This window comes from Toxorhynchites rutilus, chromosome 3, assembly GCF_029784135.1.
Source record: "Toxorhynchites rutilus septentrionalis strain SRP chromosome 3, ASM2978413v1, whole genome shotgun sequence".
NCBI lineage: Eukaryota > Metazoa > Arthropoda > Insecta > Diptera > Culicidae > Toxorhynchites > Toxorhynchites rutilus.
The window spans coordinates 202820760-202848481 of record NC_073746.1 but is presented as its reverse complement, the minus strand read 5'-3'; the positions used below and the strand labels follow the sequence as shown (position 1 = coordinate 202848481).

The window sequence follows — 27722 nt, the reverse complement described above, 5'->3', positions numbered from 1 at the left end:
AGGCAGTTTTGCGATTGGCACGCGAACTCAAATAACTTATAACATTCCAGTAAGACTTTCAAGATGCTTGGTATTCCCCAAATATTTTTTTGGCGCTCAACCTTAACGCCTGCTTCGCCATGTCAGTTTAATGCATTGATGCATTCTCAAAGGCATCAACGAAGCCCTTATGATGACGGAAAACAAACCTTGTTAACAGCTTGGAAAAAGACTGAATTATGCTTGAATTCGCTGATGACTTTGTCAAGAGCGACCAGCGGGGGGAGCTTGATTTTGGTTGCTGTCTGGGTAACGGCGTTTACATTTTCGACCGACGCGCCGAAATCGCCTACTTCGCTGTTATTCGATGCGGTGTCACACTCGCGAAGGCTCGGTTCAGTGCGAGCGCTTTTCACTTTTCACTTCATGCTCATCACACACTACGCGAAGCGTCCAATTTATGATGCGGAAAGAAGAACATACGATACGAATAACGCGAAAAACGAACAGAAAAATCAAACGACGATTTCCAAGTTGGATTACCACTGGTGGGGTCCAATCTTAGATCGAAGCGCAGCGAAAGCAAAGTAAACTGGATTACTCAACAGTCCGATGCCGAATGAAAGTTTGCATCAGCGAGATCCACTGTTTATACTATAGGCAAGTATTCCCCTTCATTCTTCTTCTTTTCCTTTGTTCACGGAGACTTTAAATCCTACGATTCCCCCTCCGTTGGTCGTCGATAAGTTGCTCGTTATTGATATCTCTGTTCGGGAAAGCACTCAAATGGACAGAACAAATGTATGGGAAAATAGAAACACTTAAAGTTTTCATGAATTTTAACCATTTACTAACCAGGGGATTCTATTGTATGGCATATTAAACAAATTTTACGCAATTTCCGATTCGTTTAGTATGTAAATCGCCAAAATCCGTTCGCGGCGAAAATAACGTTAACTTTATTTCATAAAAACGTGACCTGTTTTCTGATTTGGCACCCTTAATGAAAGACGTAGTTCTACGTCAAAAACTGATGGCGGTCGACCATAGTTTTTGAAGGAATATATATCGAGGCAATTCAGAAGTATTTGCCATTGATTTGTGTCTGGCAAGCGACAACTTCAATGCCTGTCATCGATAGGGGAGTGACTCTATAGAAGGAGTGACATTTTTTGATCCCCAATAGTACGCCACCAAAACGAGTCATTTCGATCGAGGCGAATAATGTTGAAATTGTGGAAATTCAGCTCGTCGGCTGAAGAAAGCCATGTTCCACAGACGGAAAATACATCACAGTTTGAACTATGAAAATAAAAAATTAAATTGATCTAGTTTAGGGATGATGCTTCTGCAATTCCACTGTATTACAGTGGTCAAATCCTTGACCTTTTGCACTGAATCAGGCATCGAGGGAAATGAACGCTGCAAAAAAACCATATTTTTCTTTCAAAAATGTTCTCACAATCGGAAGCAAACATAATACTATGCTTTTAAGAGGGTCATTTACATTTAAAGCATTTAAAATGTTGTCCACCAGGTCAGAAAGGGCAAGTAGACCAGATTGTGGCAGTTGCCTTGACTCCTAGTTGAAAGCAGTTTTGCGACCGGCACGCGACCCCAAATAAATTAACAACATATTATAACTTATTGAATAACTTGGTATTCCCCAAATAATTTTTTGGTGCATAACCTTAACACCTGCTTCACCATAGCGTTAGTTCAATTCGTTGGTGCAATGTCAAGGGCACCAACGAAGCCTTTATGATGACAGAAAACAAACAATGTTAACTGCTTGGAAAAAGGCTCAATATTGAGATTCATTACTAATACCCTAGCGCAAAAAGTTATTCCCCCCGCTATCTCCCCTTCTTGTTTATATTTACCATTATGGCTGCATAATTTGTAACACTAAACTATCGTCAATCATAGCATAAAAAATTAGTTGCATCGTTACAGGGCCAATGTACACGGGCACATACAAAAGGGGTTTCAGCGTAGCGAAGATGCACTATTTTTACGTATGGATTATGAAGCACGCACGTACGCACACAAATATCCATATATCGATAGCTTGAAGCAACTAAATATACTTATCTCCGTTTTGGGCTCTTTTCAACAGAAGCCCTTTCTGTTGATATTGCCAGTCTAGGCTAGCTTAGTTTTCATCCTTTGTGGGAAGAGTTTTCCTACCGTCATGCGAACCCAAATCTCTGACAAAATTCCACAACATTTTCTTGGTGAGCTGACGATAGCCTAGCTTGATGATTCCCCACACAATTGTGTAGCTCAGAACCTTAATGCAGTGGCGTCAGTTTGATGCAATGATTGCAATGCCAGAGACATCAGCGAGTGAGTAATTTGGTCGCGTCCACAGCTCAATCCGAATCAAAGACATGTGATGAAGCAAAACAAGGAAGAACAAGCGATATTTAATGCTTTGAAGATGTTGTTCAGTCGATGTCCTCACGAAGAATGAAAGTTTGCCTCAGCGAAATCAACTGTTTTGACGTAGGACTACGTCTAACCGGAAGATATAGGGGGTGAAATGGAAATCTAGGCACTGAACAAGTAGGAAAAAATGCAAGATTTGGAACGCTTACAACTCGAGCATTTCTCAATAGATCGCAAAGGTTTTTGCATCAATTGATAGGAAATATATCTACGCATCTATCATAACGAATAACATTTCATTTTTCTTGAGATAAATAATTGAATAATTGTGAAATATCAAACATTGTCAAAATGCACTATGTGCCCATTTTTGATTGGTCCATTTTGTGCTCCTCAAATTGTACCGACCAAAACGGGCAACCAGAGCAGCAGCGAAATAGAATGAAGCACGATTGGAAAGAAAAAAGAAGAAAATGAACGAAACATTGGTCGCAGTCTCACACATGCGTAATTCTCGAGCCAGCCAGTCAGCTTAAAAATCCCCGCTCCGCTGCCGTAACGATCATTCTTTGTGTGGACACCGACTGGACAACATCGTTGCTGGACGAGCTGGACGGCGAGGGATCGAGTGCCTTTCTCAAGGCAAGAGGGCGGAGGTGGTAGCGCTGGAGTAGAGTAGAGTAGAGTTTTCAAAGGGCCTTTCTCAAGGCTAGAGACGAATGAACTGCAAAAGTTTAAAGTCTCTATAATACAATATCTTCCTTCCTTCCTTCCGTAACGATCATTCTCATTCAAACCGTACACCACATCGGTTCGCATCACAACACATCAACAAACCAACCCAAGCATCCATGTCTGGACATGGTAAAGGAGGAAAAGTGAAGGGAAAGGCAAAATCCCGCTCGAACCGTGTTGATCTGGAGTTTCCCGCAAGGGTAGCTAGGCCGAGCGCGTTAGTACCAGTGCACCAGTCCACCTAGCCGGCGTTATATAGTTTCGGTCGCCGAAGTGATCGAGTTGCCTGGCAAAGCTACTCGCGACGATAAGAAAACCCGCATTCGGAACAGAACACATTCGGTTCGGTGGACATCAAGACAACAGGCAGTTGCAGCGAGTGGCGAGTGGCAAACGCAATCGCAAAACGGCATCAGGTAGCAGAAGAAAAAATTTTGTTCTTTATACAAACTGCTTTAGTGGCAAATCCAGAACAAGGCGGCATCGAGGGCGTTCGAAATGGTTTTTTTCAAAACCACGAGTACTAAGTTTTCTAAATTGGAACCATTCCATAAAACAAGGCGCTTTTCAGGGCCATTAAACCTTCCAAAAAAGAGTTTAGGAAATACAGTTCAATGCTTTCTAAAACAATATCCAAAATAATAATAAAACACAAATTGATTTTTTCATAATTTGATTGCCAGGATATGATGAGTATGTGAATTTGGCAGTTGTTCTGAGCTTATTGATTTTCACCAATTCTTAAATTGCTTCTAGATTGAAAGTACAGTAATTTACACTTATCTCGACATTTAGCTAATTGAACGGACCTGTAATGCGACATATTTAGTTGGACATTTTTGTAAACATAGAGTTCGGGGTCCAAATTATGACCCCACATTGAAAGTCGATACTGTACCACTGTCATCGCAAATGTTCAATTACAGGTTAAAATTACCTAAAAGTGGTGGTAATGCGACGTGCCATTGAATGTAATTTACTGTAAAATATGTCACAAGCTGGTTGGGAGAAATTTTCCAACTGTGAAAGCTGTGGCGAGTGGCAAATGCAATCGCTAAACAGAAAGGTTTAGTCGAACAAGATGGGGATATCGAGTGATAACAAAACAATAAACTCTTTAGATTGAAGATAATTTTGTGATCCTGAAAAGGACCCTTTTTAGCCTGCATGTGAATCCAACGAGCGAACAAATCGTAATGAATGTATTTTTTTGCCATCGCTCCCTTTTAACGCTCATTCGTTCGTCTCGTTGGACTCGCCCCTCTGGCTAAGTCTGCCGATTTGTCTCTATCCTGTGAGTGTGTACCGCTAGAGTATAAAACACGCGGACCCCAAAAAAATATCTTATTTTCTTTCAAACCGTAAACCCGTGTGGTTGTACGGCATCGGCATCGTGGACGTAACAAAGGAGGACAAGTTAAGAGAAAGGCAAAGTCTCACTCGAACCGTGCAGGTCTCCAGTTCCCTGTTGGTCGCATTCACTGATTGCTCCGCAAGGGTAACTAGGCCGAACGGATTGGTGCCGGAGTACCAGTATACCTAACAGCGATTATAGAGTTTCGGCCGTCGGAGTGCTCGAGTTGGCTTGCAAAGCTTCTCACGACAATCAGAAAACCCGCATCAAGAACAGAGCAGCTTCGGTTCGGCGCTCATCAAGAAAACAATTAGTTTCAGTGAGTGGCAAAGTGTTTCTCCGGCACGTCGCATTAAATGTAATTCACTGAACAACATGTCACAAGCTGGATGGGAAGAAATTTTCCAACTGTGAAAGCTGTGGCGAGTGGCAAACGCAATAGCTAAACAGGAAGGTTTAACCGAAAAAGATGGGAATATCGAGTGATAACAAAAACACAACACCAAAGGTTCTTTTCAGAACCATCAACATATTCATAAAGAGTAAACAGTAAACTAATCCATTTTTCAGGTAGATAGGTAGGTATTCACGTATAAAAGAAAATAAAACAATATATTTAAAATATATATTTAACAAAAGCTGTCCCCTTTGTATAGTCCTACGTCACTCCGGTTATGTCCCCGACATTACCCACACGTCTTTTTTTTTTATTAATTCGTTTATTTTTACAGATTCAGTTACTTTAAGTTACTTTAGTTTAAAGGAGCCGAATTCTTAAATATAATTTTAAAACTATATATATAAACAATTTTCTTACATCTATGGTTAGTAAGGTGGAAACCTGATTACTCGCGGTGTACTCGAGTTTAGGAGGGTGACATATTTTTAGGAGAAGGATGGGATATAAGGAAATTGTAATAAAGTTGATGAACACTCACTTCTTAAATCTATTCGTACATTTCAACTTATTCTACTATTTATAGCAAGGGGACGAATTACCCGCAAAGGAAGGAAAGGAGGGTATAAGGATGTAGGGACAATCACACACGAAGATCTATAGCTTTAAATCAACTGTTTATACTCTGGGCAAATATTCCCCTTCGTTCTTCTTCTTTTCTTTTGTTCACGGAGACTTTACATCTCACGATTTCCCCTTCGTTGCTCGTCGATAAATTGCTAGTCATTGACAGCTCTGTTCGGGAAAGCACACAAATAGACAGAACAAATGTATGAGGGAATGGGAATGCTTCCAATTTTCATCAATTTAAACCATATACAGACCATGGGATTGTAATGTATAGTATATCAAACAAATCTTAGGGAATTTCCGATTCATTTAGTATGTAAATCGCCAAAACCCGTTCGCGGCAAAAATAATTATTAACGTTAACTTTATTTCATGAAAACGTGACCTGTTTTTTGATTTGGCACCCTTTATTATTATTATTATTAATCTTCGACCTAGTCGCACAAATCTTAAACTTAAATTACCTTCATAATTCGATTTTTAAAAACATTTTTAGTCATATTAAAGTCGAAACTGCTACTAACATTGTTAAATGCCCTTTGGTAACTGCTGAATGGGCTGTTGAACCCAAAACTTGTTCTATGTCTAGGAACGATAATTAAAGGCAATTGTCTAAGTTGACGTTGAGGGACGTAAAACGAAACTTTTTCAAGTAGGTTCGGACAATCGATATTGTTTTTCAAAAGGTTGAATATGAACAGCCGCTGTGTCTGGGTTCTTCGTGCTGATAGTAACTGAAGGTCTATAAGTTGGCAGCGAGCCGCATAATCAGGGAGATTAGCCGGATCGTTCCAGGGAAGGTTACGGAGGGCGAAGCGCATGAATTGCCTCTGTACACGTTCAATGCTGATCACTTGAGCAACGTGATACAGTGACCAGATCGGCGAGGCATATTCCAGAGTACTGCGCACTAACGTACAGAAGAGCGCTTTCAGGGCATAGATGTCGGTAAACTGCGATGCGTTTCGGCAGATGAATCCGAGAACAGAAAACGCTTTGGCTGTTATGGTGGCGGTATGTTCGTTGAACGTCAGCTTGGAGTCACTGACAACGCCCAGATCGCGGATGGACTGAACACGTTCTAGAGGAGTTGTGTTAATTGAGTAGACGTAATTGATCGGCGACATACCACGGGTGAACGTGATTACCTTGCATTTAGTGATGTTCATATGCATACCATTATCAGAGCACCATTGCGAAGTGATGTTGATATCCGTTTGTAGCGCAGTACAATCCAGTATTGACTTGATTACCCTGAATATTTTTAGGTCGTCTGCATATAATAGCTTCCCGGATGAAAATCGGGGGCATAGATCATTTATAAAGAGAACAAAGATAAGAGGACCCAGTACGCTTCCCTGTGGAACACCGGACGCTATTATAAATAATTCCGATCGTGCAGAGTTGCCGGAAACGTTTTCTCATGCACGGATCGATTAAATAGTATGTCAAAGGCTCCATTAGAGATGTAACACAGTTTTTGAATAAAAGTGGTGGTAAACCATCGACTCCTGCTCCTTTTGACACGTCGAGATCTTCTAATACATTCAGCACTTCTGCCCTAGAGAAATCGATGAGGGGCAGATGAACATTATAGGAAGGCACATCTTGGAAACTACTTTGATGAATTTAATGCGAGGTAGAGCTGAACACACTTCGAAAGTACATTAGCATGCAAGATTTCGAGTAATTTATCATACAACAGCAGTACGTTTTCATCGACAGAATCACCTTGAAAATAATTCTGCCAGTTTACTGACGAGAATTCAACATTCAGAGATGCGAAATCATACCTCCGAAAGTCAAAATCGAAAGCTGCGGGATGCAAATCCACCTGGTCGTGAATGCAGCAATGGGTATCTACTTGCGAGACGAATGGTACGTAATGAACGTCGATATTCAGGAGAGGAAGTGGAGGTGCGAAAATTTCGAGATCGTCCGGTGAATCAACGAACGCCAAGTCAAGAATGTTCACTAGATGCGTTTACCGGAAAAAGGTCAATGTAATAGGGGGAAGGCCCAAGCCGCCAAGATGACGCTATCCGGGTCGACCGCCGACCCGCCGTTGGAAGGGACGATATCTCGCTAGCAAACCTGTGTTCTACTGATTGTCCGGTGAGTTTGAAGCATAGGAAACGATCCTTTAGCAAGGTCCGACTGAGCTTCAGCGAGCGTCGGACGGCATACGTTTGCTTGGTGCATTACGTTGCCCGGTTAAATTTTTGTCTTGAAATATATCAATCGTTGCAATAATAAGCTCCGCATAAGCTCCGAGTAGCCGGTCGTGTGCTGTGAGCGTCTCCGTATTGTTTTCGGTTACCGTTGGTTGGTGTTTCTTATCGCCCGGATGTGCTTTTTGACGTAGGACTACGTCTTTCATTTCTATACCGGGGTGTAAAACCAATGTTTCGAGAACGAAAGCGTTACGCTGGAGACCGAGATTTTGAGCGTTAATAGCTCTTAAACAACTGAACGAAATGGTATGATAAACACTTCATTTGAAAGATAAAATGTCTACGCGTCATATACTTGTTACTTTTTGATCCAAAAACTTGTTTCAATAGTCTTAAAATTGCTTTCAAAACAGGCTATTGAAATCAACAATCGGTATATAAGCGAGCGCCGCTCGTAAACCCACTCAGTTATGATTGAACAGCGATTGGAGCATGTTGTCGCTGTTGTTGTGAAGCTAATTTCGTTTATCATGAAAACGCTGATGAACGGTGTCACCAAGAGCCTGTTTGTGCACCTAAGGCCAAAAGGGAATCCATCAGGAGGAGAGTGATGCCACGGCTCCGCTCGGAGCAGCCGCCACACACACACACATACACACATACACGCGCGGAATTCTCGTTGCTATCATCGTTGCTGAAAAATAATCTGCCAGTTCCCCTGGGAATTGAAAAATACATTCATGCGAAAGAGTTTATTTGGTGTGCGATTTAGGTATAATATATATTAGGTTTAGAAATACAAAAAAAAATAAGAATTATATTATTTTATATCTGCCGTAATGGCAGAAGGTCATGTTGACATGGAGATTGAAACTACTGTTTCCTCCTCACTAGCTACAACGGGGGCTGGGAAGTCGCTTAAACGCGTTCCCCCCTCAGAAGATGTCTCTTCAGAGAAAGAGGTAATCTACCTTAACAAGCCCCCCTCAAGAAAATTGGCAAACTTTTCCTCTTCGCCCCCTCAATCTCCCGCTCCCGCTTCCGCTCTACTTCCGAACTTGCCTCCCAGCCCTACTGATACCGCTCCCGTTCAACAATCGACCTCGTCCTCCCCCTCAGTTGTTTCCTCTCCTCGTGTCAAGGTCTATCCAGACGAAGCACTTGGAGCTGGTCCATGGGTTGTTTTTTTCCGGCCTAAACCAAAAGGAAAGGCAATTAATGTCATTCAGGTTTCGAAAGATCTGGCAAGATTATATTCCTCCGTGGTCGAAATCTCTAAGGTTAGACCGAACAAACTGCGTGTTGTCGTGAGTGATCGGAAACACGCGAATGCAATTGTGATCGACGAGAGATTCTCCCTAGAGTATCGCGTTTACGTACCCTCCCATGACGTAGAAATCTCGGGGGTGGTAACTGAAACTGGTCTGACGTGCGAAATGATAAAAGAAGGAGTTGGTAAATTTAAAAGACTCCCGTTGGTGGGTGTTAAAATTTTGGACAGCCGCCAACTAGGAAAAGTATCCCAAGAAGAGGGAAAAACTAAATTCACGCCGTCAGACTCGTTTCGAGTAACTTTTGCTGGTTCCGCTCTACCTGACTACGTCATGGTGGGCAAATTGAGATTGCCTGTGCGACTCTTCGTGCCAAAGCCCATGACTTGCCAAAAATGCAAGTCAGTTGGTCACACTTCAGATTATTGTGCCAACAAGGAGCGCTGTGCCACTTGCGGAGAGCAACATGAGGGGAAATCCTGCAGTGCGACTGAGCATGAATGTCCATATTGCGGGGGATCCCCACATGAGCTCTCAGCTTGTGAAACTTACAAGAGTCGCTGGGATAAACAGAAGCGCTCTTTGAAGGAACGCTCGAAGCGCACTTTTGCGGAAATTTTGAAGGGCGCTTCTCCACTGGCTCAAGAGCAACAACCAATCAACACACAAAATGTCTTCGCCACGTTGCCCGTTGACGAAATAGAAGCGGACACAGCTAACGGGGGCACACCGTTCATTTTCCAAGGGAATCCCCGGCGCAAAAATGTGACCACTCCCAAAGTTCAAGGACAAGCCCCTCCGGTGATAACCCCTGTTAGCATGCCTAAAAAATCGAGTGCAGCGGACAAGCAAAATCAGGTTCCTCCTGGTTTCCGTGGGAATAATTCACCTTCGAATGGCCCAGCACTCGAGGGGACATCAAAAACCCCAACTGTCCCTGTTTTTCCGTCCAGTTCAACTTCCCAATCGGGATTTATAAAATTGTCTGACCTTTTGGACCAAATCTTCAAGTGTTTTAATGTTTCCGACTCCATCAGAACCATTGTCATTTCAATGCTTCCAGTATTAAAGTCAATTTTGCAACAATTGATGCAAACATGGCCCCTCCTTGCAATGATTATCTCTCTTGATGTCTAATTTAAATAGAGAGGTCGGAGATATCACTGTTTTACAGTGGAATTGTCGTAGTCTTATCCCTAAATTGGATACATTCAAATTTTTAATTCATAAGTTCAATTGTGATGTTTTTGCTCTGTCCGAAACTTGGCTTTCTTCGCGAGATGATCTCTCTTTCCACAATTTTAATATCATACGCTTGGACCGTGATGACAGATACGGAGGGGTGCTATTGGGTATCAATAAGTGCCACTCATTTTTTCGAATTGACCTTCCACCTATTGGAGGGATCGAAGCTGTTGCTTGTCATGCAAACATCAGAGGCAAAGACCTCTGTATTGTCAGCTTGTATTGGCCTCCGAGAGCTGCGGTTAGCCGCAATCAACTTGTTGACATGTGCTCACTCCTTCCTGAGCCACGATTGATCTTGGGAGACTTCAACTCTCACGGAACTGCCTGGGGGGAACCGTACGACGACAATCGTTCATTGTTGATATATGACCTTTGTAACAGCTTCAATATGACCGTTTTGAACACTGGGGAAACAACACGTGTACCTAAACCTCCTGCTAACCCAAGTGCTCTTGACCTCTCGCTTTGCTCGAATTCACTATCGTTAGATTGCAAGTGGAATGTAATCCAGGACCCCAACGGCAGTGACCACTTGCCAATCAAAATTTCCATCACCATTGGTTCGAATTCTTCTGAATCTATAAACATGGCATATGACCTCACAAGACACATTGACTGGAAAAAATATGCGGACGCAATTGCTCTAGCCATCAATTCCAGAGATGGTTTGCCTCCATTGGAGGAGTATAACTTCCTTTCTCGTTTGATATATGACAGCGCGGTTCGCGCTCAAACGAAACCCATCCCAGGCTCCACTTTTCGTCAAAGGCCTCCCAATCCATGGTGGGATAGCCAATGTTCCAAGCTTTATCAGGATAAATCGAACGCATTTAAAGCTTTTCGGAAACGTGGAACCATTGAGAATTTTCAAACGTATTTGCACCTTGAAAATCAGTTCAAAAATTTGATCAAAGGGAAAAAACGTGCTTATTGGCGAAATTTCGTGGGAGGTTTGTCACGAGAAACGTCAATGAAAAAATTATGGAAAGTGGCTCGAAACATGAGAAATCGCTCTTCATCGAATGAAAGCGAAGAATATTCACATCGATGGATTTTTAATTTTGCACGGAAGGTTTGTCCCGATTCCGCTCCCGTGCAGAAAATTGTTCGAGATATACCACAAGATAGGTGCGATCTTGATTCTGAGTTTTCGATGGTAGAATTCTCTCTTGCTCTCCTTTCATGTAACAATTCTGCTCCAGGAACGGATAGAATTAAGTTCAACTTGTTAATAAACCTCCCTGATGTGGCGAAACATCGCTTGTTGAATTTATTCAATCGGTTTCTGGAGCATAATATTGTTCCAGATGATTGGAGACAAGTGCGAATTATAGCTATTCAAAAACCCGGAAAACCCGCGTCCGACTTCAATTCGTACCGCCCAATAGCAATGCTGTCTTGTATACGGAAATTGTTGGAGAAAATGATCTTGTTTCGCCTTGATCATTGGGTTGAAACGAATGGCCTACTCACGAGAAACGTCAATGAAAAAATTATGGAAAGTGGCTCGAAACATGAGAAATCGCTCTTCATCGAATGAAAGCGAAGAATATTCACATCGATGGATTTTTAATTTTGCACGGAAGGTTTGTCCCGATTCCGCTCCCGTGCAGAAAATTGTTCGAGATATACCACAAGATAGGTGCGATCTTGATTCTGAGTTTTCGATGGTAGAATTCTCTCTTGCTCTCCTTTCATGTAACAATTCTGCTCCAGGAACGGATAGAATTAAGTTCAACTTGTTAATAAACCTCCCTGATGTGGCGAAACATCGCTTGTTGAATTTATTCAATCGGTTTCTGGAGCATAATATTGTTCCAGATGATTGGAGACAAGTGCGAATTATAGCTATTCAAAAACCCGGAAAACCCGCGTCCGACTTCAATTCGTACCGCCCAATAGCAATGCTGTCTTGTATACGGAAATTGTTGGAGAAAATGATCTTGTTTCGCCTTGATCATTGGGTTGAAACGAATGGCCTACTCTCAGATACACAATATGGGTTCCGCAGGGGCAAGGGGACGAATGATTGTCTTGCGTTGCTTTCTTCAGAAATTCAAATGGTTTACGCCGAAAAAAAACAAATGGCTTCAGTATTCTTGGACATAAAGGGGGCCTTTGATTCTGTTTCAATAGAGGTTTTGTCAGACAAATTACACTCTCGGGGTCTGCCGCCTCTGTTGAATAATATGTTATATAACTTGCTTTGTGAGAAACAGTTGAATTTTTCTCACGGGGATTCGACAGTAAATCGGGTCTCCTACATGGGCCTCCCCCAGGGCTCATGTTTAAGCCCCCTTTTGTACAACTTCTATGTAAGCGACATCGACAATTGTCTTACACAAAATTGCAGCCTAAGACAACTTGCAGATGACGGAGTGGTGTCTGTCGTAGGATCAAACGAATCCGACCTGCAAGGACCCTTACAAGATACTTTGAACAATTTTTCAACCTGGGCCATTGGGCTAGGGATCGAATTCTCCACGGAGAAAACAGAGATGGTGGTTTTTTCTAGGAAGCATAGACCAGCAAAACCAAAGCTTCAACTTTTGGGTAAACCGATCACTCATGCTATGTCATTCAAGTATCTTGGGGTCTGGTTCGACTCCAAATGTACTTGGGGGGCCCATATTAGGTATCTGAGTAAAAAATGCCAACAAAGAATAAACTTTCTCCGTACAATTACCGGCACCTGGTGGGGAGCCCATCCCGAAGATCTTATAATGTTGTATCGAACAACTATTCTCTCAGTGATGGAGTATGGCAGTTTCTGTTTTCAATCAGCTGCCAAAACACACCTCATTAAACTCGAGCGAATTCAGTATCTTTGTCTCCGTATTGCGTTGGGATGTATGCCCTCAACGCATACCATGAGTCTCGAGGTTTTGGCAGGCGTACTCCCACTAAAAGATCGCTTCAATTTATTATCTCTTCGGTTCCTCATCCGGTGTAAGGTTATGAACCCATTGGTGATCGGAAATTTTGAGCAGCTTATCGAGCTAAATTTTCATTCAGGATTCATGAGCTCATATCATGAAATCATCTCCATGCAGGTTGATCCTTCTTCGTATACTACCAACCGTGTTTGTTTTCCTGACTACATCAATTCCTCTGTACATTTTGATCTGTTCATTAAGGAGAAAATCCATGGAATTCCAGATTATCATCGATCGGGGATCATTCCTACGATCTTCAATGCAAAGTATGGGCGTGTCAATTGTGATAATATGTACTTTACTGATGGGTCTTCTATGAATGAGTCCACAGGATTTGGAGTGTTCAACGAAATTTTTAGCACCTCCCACAGTCTTCAGAATCCTTGCTCTGTGTATATTGCTGAATTGGCAGCAATACATTGGGCGCTGGACAGCGTCGCCTCACGACCTGTTGAACACTATTACATTGTAACGGATAGTCTTAGCTCTGTCGAAGCTATCCGTTCAGTGAGGCCGGAAAAGCACTCGCCGTACTTCCTTGAGAGAATACGAGAAATTTTGAGTGCTTTATCCAGACGCTGTTATGTCATTACCTTTGTCTGGGTCCCTTCACATTGCTCAATTCCGGGTAACGAGAGGGCTGACTCATTGGCAAAGGTAGGTGCAATTGAAGGCGATATTTATCAGCGTCAAATCGCTTTCAATGAATTTTATTCTTTAGTCCGTAAAAATACCATCGCTAACTGGCAACGTAAATGGAACGAAGATGAATTGGGCCGGTGGTTTCACTCGATTATCCCTAAGGTTAGCCTCAAACCATGGTTCAAAAGTCTGGACTTAAGTCGGGACTTTATTCGCACCTTCTCTCGACTCATGTCCAATCACTGTTCGTTAGACGCGCTACTCTTTCGTTTTAATCTTGCCGATGGCAATATCTGTGCTTGTGGCCAAGGTTACCACGACATCGAACACGTTGTTTGGTCGTGCGAGGAGTATCTTGTTGCCAGATCGAATTTAGAAAACTCTCTTCGGGCTAGAGGAAGGCAGCCCAATGTGCCGGTGAGAGATGTGTTAGCTGGTTTAGACCTTGATTACTTGTCCCAAATATATGTCTTCCTAAAAGCTATCAATCTTCGTGTGTGATTGTCCTTATATCCTTATATTCTCCTTTTCCTTTCCCTTCGCGAGAAATCAAATCCCTTCTTACTAACAATAGAATAAGGTGAAATGTAAATACATGTTAGATATAAGATAGGCTTAAGAATTGAGTATGATGAATGTGAGTGCGAATGTGAGTGTGAACATTGTCAACATATCCTTATATCCCATCCTTTTCCTGAAACAAAATGTCACCCTTCTAAACTCGAGCAAGCCGCGAGTAATCGGTTCTCTACTTCATTAACATTAGAATTAATAAAAAATGTTTATATATACTTGTAACTATACAAATAGGAGTTTGGCTCCTTTAAACTTATGTAACTGAGCCTGTAAAAATAAACGATTTAATAATAATAATAATAATAATAAAGAGTTTATTTTAATGTTTTCTATCCATATAACACTGCAACCAAATACATTTGGTTTTGTTATTTTTCAATCAATCGCAATTAACAGGAAAACTTCTGAATATTTTTTTTTCCCCCATCAGTGGAAATTTTCGTATCCAATATTGGATGCATAACATGCAAAACGGAAAATGTTTCACATCGCGAAAATCAAGTCATTTTCAAGCGATTATTTGCTTTCTACTCATATAATGCTGCGACCAAATACATTTCGTTTTGGATTTTTTCAATCAAGTGCGATCAACGTAAGAATGTAAGAATGTAATGAACGTAAGAATGCGAATGTCTTTCGGCAATTTATTAGAGGTGCAATGAATCTTTAGGAATTCCCGCTCTACGCGCACTGGCAAACAATGTTTACTCAACAATTTCTCAAACGAGAAATGGGTGTTGTGAGAAAGGATTAGCGAACGCGAAAACGACAAACGGGAGAAAGATACGTTCGGAGGTTGAAGGAAATTGGCAGAAAACTTCTTCATTCTATCATTCAAATAATGTGATTCATACCACATCGTTTTGCCAGAAAGAGATTATTAATGTTCAAAGGAGGAATCGAGTCCTCCGAGGAAATTACCCAGCGCAAATTAGAGTCGACTATCGATTGCGGCATTCGTACACAAATAATTTTATAATGCAGTTTCACCAAAGTGATTTCTTCGGATATATTCACTACATCATGTCAAGTATTTCATATTCTTCATTAAGAAATCCATATCCATGGCACCTATCGGTATCGAATTATCATCGACACCGCGATTTTCGCTAAATGCTCCTTTCAGTTCGGCTTGTAAAAAACTTTTCTGAACTCTAATCCATCAAATTTGGAGCCCTGAAAAGGGCTGTTGATTATATGCTAAGCTAATATAGCACGCTCTCCTCGGATACGATGGGCCAGCTGGATGTCCTTGGGCATGATGTGACGCGTTTTGCATGGATAGCACACAAATTGGTATCTTCGAATAAGCCTCCTGCAGCGTCATAACCGCGGAACTTTGGAAGCGCAAGTCGGTTTTGAAGTCCTGAGCAATTCCACGATCCAAATGCTGCAAAGGTAGCTGCGGATCAGCAATTCGGTCGACTTCTGATAGCGATGAATTTCACGCAAAGTTCCCGGTCGATAGCGATGTGGCTTCTCCACCTATCCTGCTACTGGTGCGCTTATTCGAGCTGACTTCGTGTGCCTTACCACCGAATGACTAACGAGCTGTCTGCGAAAGACTAACGAGCTCGAGTCCTCACGGTGCGAGAGTAGAGTAAGAAATGAACGAAAGCAAAGGAAGCGTCATTTTATAAACCATAAAAGTATAGAATCTAAATCCCACCCTTATTATATTCGTGAGTATACAGTAAGTTTATACAATAAAGAGGGTGGGGTTTACATTCGATTCTTTTATGTTTTATAAAATGACACTTCCCTTGCTTTCGTTCAATTCCTCTTCTACTGAGGAGCTTTATAGCATGCAGGAACTTGCAACCCTGTTTCTTGAACTAGATCGACAGACTAGAAGTTGTCGCAACCAACAGGAACAAGTGCAAGTCATGCTACACTTTTATTATAACCATGGATCGGTCATCTCTCAGGCTAATTAATTGGAATGCCTGCTCTCTCAAGAGTAAGGTCATCGAATTCACTGACTTCTTAGTGACAAACAGCATCGACGTAGCTATCATTACCGAGACGCATCTTAAACCGAATGTTAACCTTCGGGTTCCGAATTATCGTCTATTGAGAATGGATCGTACTAGTTCTGGTGGAGGAGGTGTTGCCCTAGCCATCAGAAATAACATCAGATATCGACTTTTGCCGTGCCTGAAACTCAACATCATCGAAGCTATAGGAGCGGAAATCACAACATCGATTGGGCCTATTATCGTGATTGCGGTCTACTATCCCAAGCAGACGTCAATCAGAGATGGCTCGGCGTTGCTTTTTAAAAACGATATCATCAAGCTAACACGAAGGCAGTCGAAATACGTTATCGGCGGGGACATTAATGCTCGACATCAGTCCTGGGGAAACCAAAGGAGGAATCAAAATGGAGTGACTCTAAACGATGATCTACAGTGTGGGCACTACAGGATTCTTAGTCCAGCAACCCCCACCCGAATTTCTCGTTCTGGAGTACATTCCATCATTGATTTCTTCATTACCAACATGGATCGCCACATCGGTGATCCTATTGCCCTTAACGAGTTGAGTTCGGATCACTTCCCAGTGATGGTTGAATTGGGAGTGAATGTCGTAGTCAGGAGGCCACAATGTAGACGAGACTATCATCGTGCGAATTGGGTGGAATTCCAGCAGCTTATCGACAACAATATTGATTTCGATCAGCTTCTTGAATCTCCCGAAGATATCGAAACAACAGTCAGCTATATTCAAACTGCAGTTATTGAGGCTCGCCAAAACCACATCCCAGAAACGATTCAGGTGAGTGACTCTGTTCAAGTTGATCCAATTACTAAACATTTGATTAGACTTCGGAACCTCTATCGAAGACAGTACCAACGTACTGGTATTCGAGAGAGGAAACGACAGTATAATCAGTTAACCAAGGTTATCCAGACCAGAATGATTGATCTCCGTAACAAAAAATTCGCAAAAGATATAAGTAAACTTCCGAATAACTCCAAGCCATTTTGGAGGCTCGCTAAAATTCTCAAGACCAAGTCTAATCCTATTCCTCCTCTTCTACAACCTGACAATTCAGAACGATTGATAACACCCGCCGAAAAGGCTAATGCAATTGGCAACCATTTCGCTAGTTCACACAATCTTGGCCAGAACATTACAAGTCCATTTGAAGCTTCGGCGAATGATACTGTAAGGGCTATTGACAATATTCATTCTGTACCTCAAGAGAATGAAATCATCTCGACTGCAGAGGTTATCTCGGTTATACGCTCGTTGAAGAATATGAAGGCCCCCGGCTTCGATAGTATATTTAACATTGAGTTGAAACATCTTAGTAACAACTTATATGAAATTATGACTTCTGTCTTCAACAGATGTCTATCACTTGGCTACTTCCCCTCGAGTTGGAAGTCAAAGAGCTATCGACCAATTAGCCTTCTCCCAGCATTTTCGAAAAAAATTATATTAACGCGCATTCTTGCTTTTGCAGATGAGCACAATATATTTTTGGATGAGCAGTTTGGATTCCGAAAAGGCCACTCTACCATTCACCAGCTTCGTAGAGAATACAACATAATCAAACGAAACAAGTCAGTTTCAAAATCATCTGCCATGGCACTTCTTGATGTTGAAAAAGCATTTGATAATGTTTGGCATAATGGTCTCATTTACAAGCTTCAGAACTTTGGTTTTCCTACATACTTGATAAAAATTATCAAAAATTATCTTTCTGATAGAGCGTTCAATGTTTCTATAAACAATATTTCATCGGAGGAATTCATTGTGAATGCAGGTGTTCCTCAAGGATCCATCTTGGGACCAATTCTTTTCAATATCTACACTTCAGATATTCCCGCACTCCCATCTGATGGGAAACTGTCACTATTTGCAGATGACACTGCTATCATTTACAAGGGCAGAAGTATCACAGAACTAAGATCTAAACTTCAAAGAGGGTTAGACGCTTTGTCTGGATATTTCAATAATTGGAAAATATGCATAAATGCCGCAAAGACACAAGTTATATTGTTTCCCCACAAGAACACTCCAAAGCTTGTTCCTCCTCAAAATATGACAGTCAGTCTTAATGGCAATAGTATTGAATGGTCTTCAGAAGTAGTGTATCTGGGTCTAACTTTCAATCGAAAGCTTACCTTCAGAGCACACATTGACAAAACAGACACAAGATGCAACATTTTAATCAGGTCATTGTATCCCCTGATCAATAGATACTCTCGATTATCTCTAACGAATAAACTTGCAGTATGTAGTACTTTATTATAATATGTAGTACTTTATTATAATGTAAACCAAATTAAGAAATAAAAAGAATTTAAGTGAAAAAAAAAAAAACTTTCGTTCACTTCTTACTCTACTCTCGCACCGTGAGGACTCGTTTCATCGGGACTAAGCAGACAGCTCGTTAGTCTTTCGGTGGTAAGGCACCACGAAAGCAGCTCGGATAAGCGCACCAGTAGCAGGATAGGTGGAGAAGCCACATCGCTATCGACCGGGAACTTCGCATGAAATTCGTCGCTATCAGAAGTCGACCGAATTGCTGATCCGCAAGCTACCTTTGCAGCATTTGGTTCGTGGAATTGCTCAGGACTTAAAAAACCGACTTGCGCTTCCAAAGTTCCGCGGTTATGACGCTGCAGGAGGCTTATTCGAAGATACCAATTTGTGTGCTATCCATGCAAAACGCGTCACATCATGCCCAAGGACATCCAGCTGGCCCATCGTATCCGAGGAGAGCGTGCTATATTAGCTTAGCATATAATCAACAGCCCTTTTCAGGGCTCCAAATTTGATGGATTAGAGTTCAGAAAAGTTTTTTACAGGCCGAACTGAAAGGAGCATTTAACGAAAATCGCGGTGTCGATGATTTGATACTTGATACCGATAGGTGCCATGGATATGGATTTCATAATGAAGAATATGAAATACATGACATGATGTAGTGAATATATCCCCATATCGAAGAAATCACTTTGATGAAACTGTTTACCGATTGTCGTTTTTAAGTGTTGGGAAAGGGCATTATTTTTGCTGAGTAAATTCCAAGAAAAAATCCATTCCTTCTTTAAGCGTGATTCATTCTGCTTCGGATCAACGGAACAGTGATAATCATTTCATACAAAAGATAAAATGTCCAAGAGTTATATGATTGCTATTTATTGAGTCGGAAAATTGTTTCAATAGCTCAATGATAGCTTCGAAAACAGGTTATAAAATGACGCTTCCTTTGCTTTCGTTCATTTCTTACTCTACTCTCGCACCGTGACGACTCGTTTGTTTGGGACCAAGCAGATAGCAGGTTAGTCTTTCAGTGGTAAGGCACACGAAGCGCACCAGCCGCAGGATAGGTGAAGAAGCCACATCGCTATCGACCGGGAACTTTGCGTGAAATTCATCGCTATCGGAAGTCGGCCGAATTGCTAATCCGCAAGCTACCTTTGCAGCTTTTGGTTCGTGGAATTGCTCAGGACTTCAAAACCGACTTGCGCTTCCAAAGTTCCGCGGTTATGACGCTGCAGGAGGCTTATTCGAAGATACAAATTTGTGTGCTATCCACGTAAAACGCGTCACATCATGCCCAAAGACATTCAGCTGGCCCGTCGAATCCAAGGAGCTATATTAGCTTAGCATATAATCAACGGCCCTTTTCAGGGCTCCAAATTTGATGGATTAGAGTTCAGAAAAGTTTTTTGCAGGCCAAACTGAAATGAGAATTTTCGTTTGGATGCCATACAGCATCGAGAAAATTCCGGAAAGATCTAATCGTTGCTGAAAAATAATCTGCCAGTTCCCTGGGAATTGAAGAATACATCCATGCGAAAGAGTTTATTTTAATGTTTTCTAATTATATGGCGAACACAGCGACCAAATACATTTGATTTCGTAATTTTTCAATCAAGTGTAATTAGCTGGAAAGCTTCTGAAGATTATTCTTTCCCATCAGTAGGATATTTTCGAATCCAATAATGGATGCATAACATGAAAAACGGAAAATGTTTCGTATCGCCAAAATTATATAATTTTCAATCGATTATTGCTCAGTCGCCGAAATTTTCATACTCAGAGAGTTCATTCTCCTCTAGTTTGCCTTCCAAATTGCCATCGTAAACCACACCTTCTCTCGATTCAATCACGCACGAAAAGCATACTGAAATGATATTCTGGTGGTGAAACCCATTCATTTTTCGTGAGGCGTCGTACACAAATTACGTAACGCGATAAGGGGGGAGGGGTTAGATGTTGCGTTACTTTCTGTTTATTAGAGATAGGAAATTGCGTTACGAAAATCCGGATTTTTGCGTTACGTAATTTGTGCACGACGCCTGAGGACATCGACAAGACAACATCGTTACTGAACGAGCTGAACGGCGAGGGATCGAGGTATTCATTACCTGGCTTGACCTGACCTGAAATGCAATCAGTTTGTTTTAACTGTGAGGGAGCGCAGAAAAGCCGATCGATCAGAAGGAGAAGAGAAGGTGACCAAGAGAGTATCAGCATCGAAATACGGTTCCTCGGGAAGACATAGAAGCAGCCGCCACACACACACACATACACGCGCGCAACTCTTTTCGTTTGCTGGTTATCGAGAGGAAACCTGGAAAGAAATGATCGTTGCTGAATAATAATCTGCCAGTTCCCCTTGGAATTGAAAATTACATTCAAGCGAGTTTATTTTAATGTTTGCTATCCATATAATACTGCGACCACATACATTTGGTTTTGTGATTTGTCAATCAAGTGCAGTTAACAGAAAAGCTTCTGAAGATTATTCTTCAGAACAAGGTTTTTTGTATCCAATATTGGATGCATAAAACCTTGAGTCTTCAAAGTAACACTTTCGTTTTTGAAGTCACCCAAATATTTATTTATTCATTCATTCAGGATGGATTTAGATTCAACTTCAAACAAATGATCTCTAAATCAACGATAGTCCTACGTCACCCTTGCGGTTATACCATAGATATAACCCACTTCCTGTTTTTAACGCGTTGTTCAAGATATCGTAAAACGCAGTGTCTGCAGAAGAAGTGTCGAACGCAAAATCCGTGAGTGAAGAAGAGCCAATAAAGCTTGGCAAAGCCAGCCGGCTTTCAATTTTCGCCGATTCATCGCCATCGCAATCGAAGTCGGACAACGGTGATCAGTTGCACGCGCGATTCGCTGCTCACTTACGGCAGTGTGAAGAAGCGCATCACTTAATGATGTGTGGTAGTGCCGAGCGCTCTACACGCGATCCACCGATCGCGAAGAAAGCAGCGGTTGCCAGTTCATCGGCACTGGGGTGCATTGTGGTGAATAATTATAATTAAGATAATATGTATTATAAGATTTCCTTTTTGTTTTGACGTAGGACTACGTCTAACCGGAAGATATAGGGGGTGAAATGGAAATCTAAGCACCGAACAAGTAGGAAAAAATGCAAGATTTGGAACGCTTATAACTCGAGCATTTCTCAATAGATCGCAAAGGTTTTTGCATCAATTGATAGGAAATATATCTACGCATCTATCATAACGAATAACATTTCATTTTTCATGAGATAAATAATTGAATAATTGTGAAATATCAAGCATTGTCAAAATACACTATGTGCCCATTTTTGATTGGTTCATTTTGTGCTTCTCAAATCGTACCGACCAAAACGGGCAACCAGAGCAGCAGCGAAATAGAATGAAGCACGATTGGAAAGGAAAAAGAAAAAAATGAACGAAACATTGGTCGCAGTCTCACACATGCGTAATTCTCGAGCCAGTCATTCGGCTTAAAAATCCCCGCTCCGCTGCCGTAACGATCATTCTCATTCAAACCGTACACCACATCGGTTCGCATCACAACACATCAACAAACCAACCCAAGCAGCCATGTCTGGACATGGTAAAGGAGGAAAAGTGAAGGGAAAGGCAAAATCCCGCTCGAACCGTGTTGATCTGGAGTTCCCCGCAAGGGTAGCTAGGCCGAGCGCGTTAGTACCAGTGCACCAGTCCACCTAACCGGCGTTATATAGTTTCGGCCGCCGAAGTGATCGAGTTAGCTGGCAAAGCTGCTCGCGACGATAAGAAAACCCGCATTCGGAACAGAACACATTCGGTTCGGTGGACATCAAGACAACAGGCAGTTGCAGTGAGTGGCGAGTGGCAAACGCAATCGCAAAACGGTATCAGGTAGCAGAAGAAAAAAGTTTGTTCTTTATACAAACTGCTTTGGTGGCAAATCCAGAACAAGACGGCATCGAGGGCGTTCGAAATGTTTTTTTTTTCAAAACCACGAGTACTAAGTTTTCTAAATTGGAACCATTCCATAAAACAAGGCGCTTTTCAGGGTAATCAAACCTTCCAAAAAAGAGTTTAGGTAATACAGTTCAATGCTTTTTAAAACAATATCCAAAATAATAATAAAACACAAATTGATTTTCTCATAATTTGTTTGCCAGGATATGATGAGTATGTGAATTTGGCAGTTGTTCTGAGCTTATTGATTTTCACCAATTCTTAAATTGCTTCTAGATTGAAAGTACAGTAATTTACACTTATCTCGATATTTAGCTAATTGGACGGACATGTAATGCGACTTATTTAGTTGGACATTTTTGTAAACATAAAGATCCAAATTATGACCCCACATTGAAAGTCGACACTGTACCACTGTCATCGCAAATGTTCAATTACAGGTTAAAATTACCTCCAATCCGATACTGAGTGGTGGTAATGCGACGTGTCATTGAATGTAATTTACTGTAAAATATGTCACAAGCTGGATGGGAAGAAATTTTCCAACTGTGAAAGCTTTGGCGAGTGGCAAATGCAATCGCTAAACAGAAAAGTTTAGCCGAACTAGATGGGGATATCGAGTGATAACAAAACAATAAACTCTTTAGATTGAAGATAATTTTGTGATCCTGAAAAGGACCCTTTTTAGCCTGCATGTGACATTCTTTGTGTGGACACCGACTGGACAACATCGTTGCTGGACGAGCTGGACGGCGAGGGATCGAGTGCCTTTCTCAAGGCAAGAGGGTGGAGGTGGTAGCGCTGGAGTAAATAGAGTAGAGTTTTCAAAGGGCCTTTCTCAAGGCTAGAGACGAATGAACTGCAAAAGTTTAAAGTCTCTATAATACAAGACCTACCTACCCTGCATGTGAATCCAACGAGCGAACAAATCGTAATGAATGTATTTTTTTGCCATCGCTCCCTTTTAACGCTCATTCGTTCGTCTCGTTGGACTCGCCCCTCTGGCTGAGTCTGCCGATTTGTCTCTATCCTGTGAGTGTGTACCGCTAGAGTATAAAACACGCGGACCCCAAAAAAATATCTTATTTTTTTTCAAAACGTAAACCCGTGTGGTTGTACGGCATCGGCATCGTGGACGTAACAAAAGGAGGACAAGTTAATGGAAAGGCAAAGTCTCACTCGAACCGTGCAGGTCTCCAGTTCCCTGTTGGTCGCATTCACTGATTGCTCCGCAAGGGTAACTAGGCCGAACGGATTAGTGCCGGGGCACCAGTATACCTAACAGCGATTATAGAGTTTCGGCCGTCGGAGTGCTCGAGTTGGCTTGCAAAGCTGCTCACGAAAATCAGAAAACCCGCATCAAGAACAGAGCAGCTTCGGTTCAGCGCTCATCAAGGCAACAATTAGTTTCAGTGAGTGGCAAAGTGTTTCTTCGGCACGTCGCATTAAATGTAATTTACTGAACAACATGTCACAAGCTGGATGGGAAGAAATTTTCCAACTGTGAAAGCTGTGGCGAGAGGCAAACGCAATAGCTAAACAGGAAGGTTTAACCGAACAAGATGGGAATATCGAGTGATAACAAAAACACAACACCAAAGGTTCTTTTCAGAACCATCAACATATTCATAAAGAGTAAACAGTAAACTAATCCATTTTTCAGGTAGATAGGTAGGTACTCACGTAGGAGAAGAAAATAAAACAATATATTTAAAATGTATATTTATCAAAAGCTGTCCCCTTTGTATAGTCCTACGTCACTCCGGTTATGTCCCCGACATTACCCACCCGTCTTTTTTCTTTTTTTTGTATTTTATTAAAAAAAATAGTAGAATATAAGTACCAATTACAGAACGGCAGGAGTGGGAGGATTTCCAAATATGGAGTTCTCTGATAATGACTCCCCCCGGTTGAAAAAAGTAGTAATAAAGGAACAGCGAAGACACTTAAACGCTTTCCTATATCAGAAGATGTTTCGTCCGGGACGGGTCAGCTAACTCTAGTAAGCCTCCTCTAAAAAATCTGCAACTATCTGCAACTTCCACCCAACCTCCGATCTCGCCTCCCCACCATGTTGTCCCGATCCCCACCAATCCTTACCTCCTGTTGTCTCCTCCCTATGTGTCAAGGTCTATCCGGAAGATAATGTTAATGTTATTCAGATCATGAAATACCTGGCAAGATACTCCTCCGTGATAGAAATTTCGAAGGTTAGACCGACCATCCTGCGTGTTGTCGTGGCTGATCAGGAAGGCGCAGACGATATTGTCGTCGATCAGAGATTTACCCTAGAATATCGTGTCTACGTGTCTTCCCATGACGTAAAAATCTCGGGGGTGATAACCGAAACGGGTCTGACGTGCGAATCAATTATGAATGTAGATAGCAGATTGAAAAAGCTCCCTTTGACTAAGGTTGAAATTATACAATGCTGACAATTCGGCAAAGTCTCCCAGGAAGGGGAAAAATCGCAATTCACGCCGTCCGACTCGTTTAGAGTCCCTTTTGCTGGCTCCGCCCTCTCTGACTACGTTATGGTGAACAAATTGAGGCTACCGCTCCGACTCTTCGTGCCAAAGCCCACGACTTGCCTAAAATGCAAATCAGTTAGTCACATAGCAGCTTCTGCGCCACAAGGAGCGCTGTGCCACTTGCGGAGAGCAACATGTGGGCAAATCCTGCAGTGCGACTGAGCAAAAGTGTCCATATTGCGAAGGAAAAAAAAACGAGGGGTTGTATCCGCGACACGACCGCTCAGGACGTAGGACTACGCAATCTTTGTTTTTTTAAATTTGTTGATTTATCATTTCGGATATCATTTGCGAATACGTCGAAATTTCATAAATAACTCTTCAGAAAAATGTTCCGGGAACCCTGAAAAGGTTTAATGGTTTGCGTGGTTTTATAGAATCCGTTCGAGAAGCAACGGTTCTTTTTTGCCTTTGCGAGAACAATAAACTGATGTGTCATATGTCGCAACTTGTTTCTTTATAACAATGCACGCATTGCACTGAGTATTTAACGAGAGGCATCTTCCGTGCATCGCCATTCAACAAGCATCAAACACGCGTCTAACAGATGCACCCAGTTGTAGCATAAAAATGAAACATCGCGAAAATGACCGTTTATGAAAAATCGTATCTCGGCTCGGTCAAAACCGTCAACAAAGCTAGGAGCTTGCGGCATCAGAACAGAGCCGATGCGCACGAAAGCAAATACGAATGGCAACTAAAAGTATCGAAGGTGCGCTGTACATACGTACAGGGAATGAACTCAAAGTTTCGCGCAACGGAAACAAGCAACACACGCAGAATAAGCGACCTTTGTTGTTTCGGGCACAGAAAGATTCTGAGAATTTTCCTCAGAGGAAATCCAATACTTATACGCTAGCAACAGCTAGCAATAGGTATGCAAGGGTGGAGTTTACTTCGTAATCATTCTCTTTTCGCTATCCTGCTGTGTCGTTGTTTCTATTCTAGCGGCTGTAGAGCTGCTCGAGTTGCTAGAGTTGGGTTATTGACAGCTCTGTTCGGGAAAGCATGCAAATGGACAGAACAGTTGTATAGGGAAATGGGAACACTTCCAATTTCCATCAATTTAAACCATATACAGCCTATGGGATTGTAATGTATAGCATTTAAAAAAAATCCGATTCGATTGATATGCAAATCGTTGAAATCCGTTCGCGGCAGAAATAGTTATTAGCGTTAACTTTATTCCATAAAAACGTGATCTGTTTTCTGATTTGGCACCCTTAATGTAAGATGTAGTCCTACGTCAAAAATAGAAGCGCTCTACAAGGAACGCTCGAAGCACACTTTTGCGGAAATTTTAAAGGGCGTTTCTTCACTGGCCCAACAACAACAACCAATCTCCACACAAAATGTCTTCTCTACGTTACCAGTTGATGAAATGAAAGCGGACACAGCTCGCGGGGGCATACCGTTCATTTTCAAAGGGATTCCCCAGGGCAAAAATGTTACCACTCCCAAAGTTCAAGAACAAGTTCCCCCGGTAATACCCCCTGTTAGCTTGCCTAAAATATCGAGTGCAGCGGACAAGCAAAATCAGTTTTCTCCTGGCTTCCGTGGGAATAGTTCACCTTCGAACGACCCACCACTTGAGGGGACATCAAAAACCCCAACTGTCCCTGTTCTTCCGTCCAGTTCAACTTCCCAACCGGGATTTATAAAATTGTCTGACCTTGTGGCTCAAATCTTCACATACTTTAATGTTTCCGACTCCATCAGAACCATTGTCACCGCAATGTTTCCAGTATTAAAGACAATTTCGCAGCAATTGATGCAAACATGGCCCCTCCTTGCAATGATTATCTCTCTTGATGTCTAATTTAAATAGAGAGGTCGGAGATATCACTGTTTTACAGTTGAATTGTCGTAGTCTTATCCCTAAATTGAATACATTCAAATTCATAACTTCAATTGTGAGGTTTTTGCTTTGTTCGAAACATGGCTTTCTTCCCAAATCTCTTTCCACGATTTTAATATCATACGCTTGGACCGTGATGACAGATACGGAGGGGTGCTATTGGGGATCAACAAGTGCCATTCATTTTTTCGAGTTGACCTTCCACCTATTGGAGGGGTCGAAGCTGTTGCTTGTCACGCAAATATCAGGGGCAAAGACCTTTGCATTGTCAGCAGCTTGTTCAGGTTAGCTGCAAGCAACTTTCTGATATGTGCTCACTCCTTCCTGAGCCACGGTTGATCTTGGGAGACTTCAACTCCCACGGAACCGCCTGGGGGGATTTTTTTTCTCTCTATTATAGTGACTTTCAACATTTTTGACTGGTTCGTCACTTTAACTTCCATTTCTGGAATGAACGTCGAAAGTGAGAATTGAACTCATGACCTTCGCGTGAGAGGTATGGATGCTACCACTACCCCAGATTGCCTCCACTAAACCTGGGGGGAACAGTACGACGACAACCGTTGATGGTTGATATATGACCTTTGTAACAGCTTCAATATGACCGTTTTGAACACAGGGGAAATTACACTTGTACCTAAACCTCCTGCTAACCCAAGTGCTCTTGACCTTTCGCTTTGCTCGAATTAACTATCGTTAGATTGCAAATGGAATGTAATCCAGGATCCCAACGGTAGTGATCACTTGCCAATCAAAATTCCCATCACCA

At 41.9% G+C, this 27722-nt stretch overlaps 1 protein-coding gene across 3 annotated transcripts in view; it reads right to left on the bottom strand.

The window, feature by feature from the left end:
- Positions 1 to 27722, bottom strand: part of LOC129777170 (protocadherin Fat 2) — a 74637-nt gene that overhangs the window by 43550 nt on the left and 3365 nt on the right. The gene's annotated exons all lie outside the window — the stretch shown is intronic.